The sequence below is a fragment of the Macaca thibetana genome, chromosome 13, assembly GCF_024542745.1.
Source record: "Macaca thibetana thibetana isolate TM-01 chromosome 13, ASM2454274v1, whole genome shotgun sequence".
Lineage (NCBI taxonomy): Eukaryota > Metazoa > Chordata > Mammalia > Primates > Cercopithecidae > Macaca > Macaca thibetana.
This window is the reverse complement of record NC_065590.1, coordinates 5,744,833-5,750,832: the sequence shown is the minus strand read 5'-3', so window position 1 is coordinate 5,750,832 and position 6,000 is coordinate 5,744,833.

The following is a 6,000-nucleotide window of genomic DNA, read 5'->3' as shown; positions in this document are numbered from 1 at the left end:
AGAGAGAGATAGAGATAGAGATAGAGATAGATGTACTATTGGTTCTGGTTCTCTGAAGAACCCTGACTAGTACCCGCATCCCCTTCTTCTTTCACCCTGGGCTCTGTCCAGCACCACAGGGGACCTCAGATGCAGGGGTAAATACCCTAGCTTACCTGTCAAAAAGCGCTATCTACTCTGTAGCCCAGCCCATCTTCTACCTCCAAATAGATGCCCCTGGCCAACCCTCAGGCTGGGGTGGCAGGTCACATACATGTACATGCATGCATGCATGAGCATGCACACACATACACACATATACAACACACACATACACACACAACACATACATATACACACACACACATACACACATACACACAGAGCAAGGTCCACATTCAGAGAAACAAACCCAGAGAAGAAACCCCACAGGCAGAAGCAGACTCAGACAATAGCACCAGAAATTTCAGGATCCAAGGCACCAAGGGTGCAGTCTGGAAGGGGAAACCCAGGCTCTGGTTGGCGTGACCCCTTTACCTCACAGATTCCTCAGCCTACGAGGAAAGAAATGCCCAGAGGAGAGCTGTGAAAAGCACAGGACTTGAGGGAAGGGCCCCTCTTGCCTTGGTTTGATGCCAGGGCAGGAGACCTAGAAAGCAACTAGCTCAGAATCCTAGGAGGGAGGGCCTCTAAAAAGATAGAGAGATTTGGAAAGTTATTTCATATGTTTTACCATCTGGAATACTAACTGATAGCCCTAAAATGTATTTTGTAACAAAAGAAATAAATATTAGTGGTAAGTCCATAAAAATCTAAACAAATGAAAATATGAGATAATAATTCGCTTCAGGGCCGGGCGCGGTGGCTCAAGCCTGTAATCCCAGCACTTTGGGAGGCCGAGACGGGCGGATCATGAGGTCAGGAGATCGAGACCATCCTGGCTAACACAGTGAAACCCCGTCTCTACTAAAAATACAAAAACTTAGCCGGGCGAGGTGGCGGGCGCCTGTAGTCCCAGCTACTCGGGAGGCTGAGGCAGGAGAATGGCGTAAACCCGGGAGGCGGAGCTTGCAGTGAGCTGAGATCCGGCCACTGCACTCCAGCCTGGGTGACAGAGCGAGACTCCGTCTCAAAAAAAAAAAAAAAAAAAAAAAAAAAAAAATTCGCTTCAGGAAATCAAACATTATGCGTGAAATAAACCAGCATATCATACTACTTGGTTTAGCCACTGTTTTAATTACATATTACTGTGTGCTTGGAGGGACAAACTGGGTGAGGCCCTTTGCAGAGAGTACAACCATGATGAAAAAGAGAGAAAGCAAATTGGAAGGAAGGGAGGCCTTGCAGAAGAAGAGAAAAAAGAACATTTCCATCACCCCAGTGAGAAATGCCATATTCTTTAACCTCCACCACCAAATTATCCCCACGTCCCCAGTGTCAGGCAAGCACTCATCTACCAGCCTTTTAAGCCATTCTGGTTACAGAAAGAAAAAGTAAGGGACCAGATTGTAATTAAATGTAAATTATGAAAATTACATATTCATTGATGATGGCCTTGGGGAAAGGAAAGGGAGTGAAGAAGAATAGCAGCCAGAGAGTGGAAGGAAGGAGGGTAAGGGAGGAAAAAAGAAGATGACCCACAAAGCCCTTCCTGCCATCAGGGCCAGCAGGGCCCTGGCTTCCTGCAAACTCTTGACATCTGATTCCAAACTAGTCATGGCCAAAGAAGAAGCAGGTGGACCAAGCGCTGTGCCGTGGTAAATGTAGAGCAGCCTGCTGTTAATATGGGGTTAGTGTCGGAATCCAGGACAGCCAAGGCCGTGGCCCACTGAGGCTCCCCAGCACACCTGATTACACGGAGGCACAGTGAGGGGGATGTAACCTTGCACTGCACTTCTAGGATAGCAGGCACTGCAAGACACCTGACTGTCCTCCTGAAGCACGTTCCGTGTCCACGCCTGGGCCCCATCCCTACCTGCTTCCTCTGCCAAGCTGCCCTGAATATTATGGGCAGCTCCTAGCTGGCTATTATGGGCGCTTATCCGGGCTTTTATATCTGGGGTTAAGCATAGAGTAAAAGTAGCTCCAATTTCTATAATTAAATTGAGTCTTCGTATCTTTGAGTTGGAACAGACCTTCAAAATCACCTAGTCAAAGACAGCTTCCCCCGCTACCTCTTATGTAAAATAATGGCATGAGCTCCTAATTTCTAGCAAGCAAGAAGGAGCTGTGCTGTAAGCCGCTTATTGCATTTGAGGCATTGGATACACATGGAACTTCAGCTGTCACTGAAATGTGCTGGCAAGGCAAGAAGACAAGACGTGGGACAATTGGGTCAATATTGGGGCCCTGAGATGAAAATATCTAATAGGTGAAGGGCCTGAGACATGGCCTCAATGCCTCTTCACTTTTACAACAAAGAGTTTCATTAATTATTAAAATTAGGTAGACAATTTACACTGACAAGAATTTAAAACTATATAAAACTAAAAGGGAGAAAGTGAAAATTCAACATTTGCATATCGACATTAACTTATTAATGATAGTCTCTTCATGTTTCTGTATATGAATGTGCACACTCACATACACAGATATCACCTTTTACACACATGGAATACATCCATGCTTTTTATTCTACAAATGCCTTTCATAAATAGTCCTCTTACTTTTTTCTTATTTGCACCCCTCTCTACTAACATAAGCTAGTAAGCTGGTATGCATCCCTGCACATCCTTCTTGGAGCTCATTTATCTATACATAAATATAAGTAGGGTTTTGCGGTCATTGTATGATAAAAGTAGATTTATATTCTACATCTTTCTCTACATCTTGCTTTTATCACTGATAAAATTGCAATGTTTAATTTTTTTTTTTTTTTTTTTTTTTTTTTTTGAGACAGAGTCTCACTCTGTCACTCAGGCTGGAGTACAGTGGCAGCAATGTTCAATTTTATGTGTAACTTGACTGGGCCACAGGGTGCCCAGATAGTTGGTGCAACATCATTCTGGATGTTTCTGTGAGTGTGGTTTTGGATTAAAATAGCATTTAAAATCCATGGACTTGAGTAAAGCACTTCCATGATGTGGCAGGCCACACCCAATTAGTTGAAGGCTTGGATAGAACAATAAGACGAGCCTCCCTAAGCAAGAGAGAATTCCCCAGCTGTTTGCCTTCAGACTTCATCTGCATCATTGGCTCTGCTACATGGCCCACACTGCAGGTTTGGACTTGCCAGTTCCTATAGCCATGTGAGCCAATTCCTTACAATAAATCTCTTTCTATACACATACGTATCCTATTGATTCTGTCTCTCTACAGGATCCTTACTAACAGAATCACATTAAACACAGAATTACCTTCTGACTCAGAAATTCCACTCCTATGTAAATACCCAAGAGAAATGAAAACATGTGTCCACACAAAAACCCATACACCAATGTTCACAGAAACATTATTCATAATAGCTGAAGAGTGGAAATAACCCAAATGTCCATCAATGGATGGATGGATAAATAAAACATGACATATCCATGCAATGCAATATTTTTCAGAAAAAGCAGAAAGTATTGATACATGGTACAATGTGGATGAACCTTGAAAGTATTATGCTAAGTGAAAGAAGCCAGACAAAGGACCACAATTTGTATGATTTAATTCATGTGAAATGACCAGAATAGGCAAATCTATAGTAATAGCAAGTTGATTAGTGGTTGTCTATAGCTTGAGGGGTGCAAATAAGAAAAAAGTAAAATTGGGGGCAGGATGTGTGACTAGAGTATGGGGTAATGGGGTTTCTTATTGGATGATGAAAATGTTGTAAAATTAGGTGGTGGTGATGGTTGCACAATTTTGTAAATATACTGAAAACCATTGAATTTTTTTTTTTTTTTGAGACAGAGTCTCGCTCTGTTGCCCAGGCTGGAGTGCAGTGGCACGATCTCAGCTCACTGCAAGCCCTTGCCTCCGGGGTTCACGCCATTCTCCTGCCTCAGCCTCCCGAGTAGCTGGGACTACAGGTGCCTGCCACCACATCTGGCTAATTTTTTGTATTTTTTAGTAGAGACGGTGTTTCACCGGGTTAGCCAGGATGGTCTCGATCTCCTGACCTGGTGATCCGCCCGCCTCAGCGTCCCAAAGTGCTGGGATTACAGGCGTGAGCCATAGCGCCTGGCCATTGCATTTTTTTAAAAATGTATCATGCCACTGAGAAAGGCTAACACCCCTTTTGTGATATTCCTACCAAAAACGCATGATCAGCATCTAACCATGAGGAAACATCAGACAAGCCCAAACTGAGAGGGATCCTACGGAATAGTTAGCCTGCACACTTCAAAAACGTCAAGGTCTAGAGAGACGATAAAGGACTGAGGAAATGTCCTAGGTTGAAGAAGATCAAAGAGACATGACAAGTAAATGCAATGCAGATCCTGGATTCAATCCCAGAGACCCATCATTTTTTTCTATAAAGGACATCAGCGGGACAATTTGCTGTGGACTAGATAACAGTATTATACCAATGCTCATTTCCTGACTTTGCTACTTACACTATCATTATGTTTAAAAATATCCTCATTTTGAAGAAATATGTATTGAACTATTTAGGCAAAAAGAATAATAATAAAAAGTTATTTATACACAGAGAGACAGACCTAGCACACAAACTTGGTAAAATCTTAAGAACTGGAGCATCTGAGAGAAGAGGAAAAGAGAAATTGCTTGCATCTCTTTTGTAACTTTCCAGAAGGTCTTCAATTATTTCAAAATAAAAAGTTAAAACGAACATATCATGACAATCTTTCCAGTCACTGGTATAAGTGTGACTCATGTTTCCAGTGGCTGCATGATATTCCATTATCTGGATGAACGAGTGTTTTACAAACATTTTTCCACTGATGGACTTTGGTCTTGCATCCAGTTTTTGGCACAAAATTTGTGTACATAAATCCTTACATACTGGTGCTTCTATTTTCATAGGATAGAGTGCCAGAAGTAAGATTGCTGGGAAGAAAGTTATGACATATTTTTATTTATTTTTTAAATCAATTATTTAAGTTGTATATATTTATAGTGTCCAACATGACATTTTGAAACATGTATACATTGTGGAATGGCTAAATTGAGCTAATTAACATGTGCCTTGCCTCACCTACTTGTCATTTTCACAGTGAGAACACAAAATCTAACCTCTTGGCTTTTTTTTTTTTTTTTTTTTTTTTTGAGACAGAGTCCCCCTCTGTCGCCCAGGTTGGAGTGCAGTGGCACGATCTCGGCTCACTGCAACCTCTGTCTCCTGGGCCAGCAATTCTCCTGCCTCCGCCTCCTGAGTAGCTGAGATTACAGGCATGCACCACCATGCCTGGCTAATTTTTCATTATTAGTAGAGGCAGGGTTTCACCATGTTGACCAGACTGGTCTCAAACTCCCACAATTTTTAAGAATATAATACATTGTTATTAACTGTAATTTCCATGTTGTAAAAAATGGGTCACTTGAGACCAAGTGTGGTGGCTCACACCCTGTAATCCCAGCACTTTGGGAGGCCAAGGAAGGTGGATTATCTAAGGTCAGGAGCTCGAGACCAGCCTGGCCAACATGGTGAAACCCTATCTCTACAAAAAGTACAAAAATGAGCAGGGCATGGTGGTGGGCTGAGGCAGGAGAATCACTCGAACCCACAAGGCAGAAGTTGCCGTGAGCCGAGATCGCACCACTGCACTGCCTGGGGGACAGAGTAAGACTCTGTCCTAGATCTCTTGAATTTACTCCTCCTGTCTATCTGAAATTTTGCATCCTTTGACAAACATGTCTTCATTTGTGCCTCCCAACTCAGCTTCTGGAACCATCCTTTGACACTCTTTCTGCTTCTACGAGTTTAACTTTTTTAGATTCTAAAAATAAATGGGATCAGGCAGTATTTGTCTGGCTTATTTCACTCACCACAATGTCCTTATCTGTGTTGTCAGAAATGATGGGATTTCCTTTTTATGGCTAAATAATATTCCATTGTGTATGTATACACCA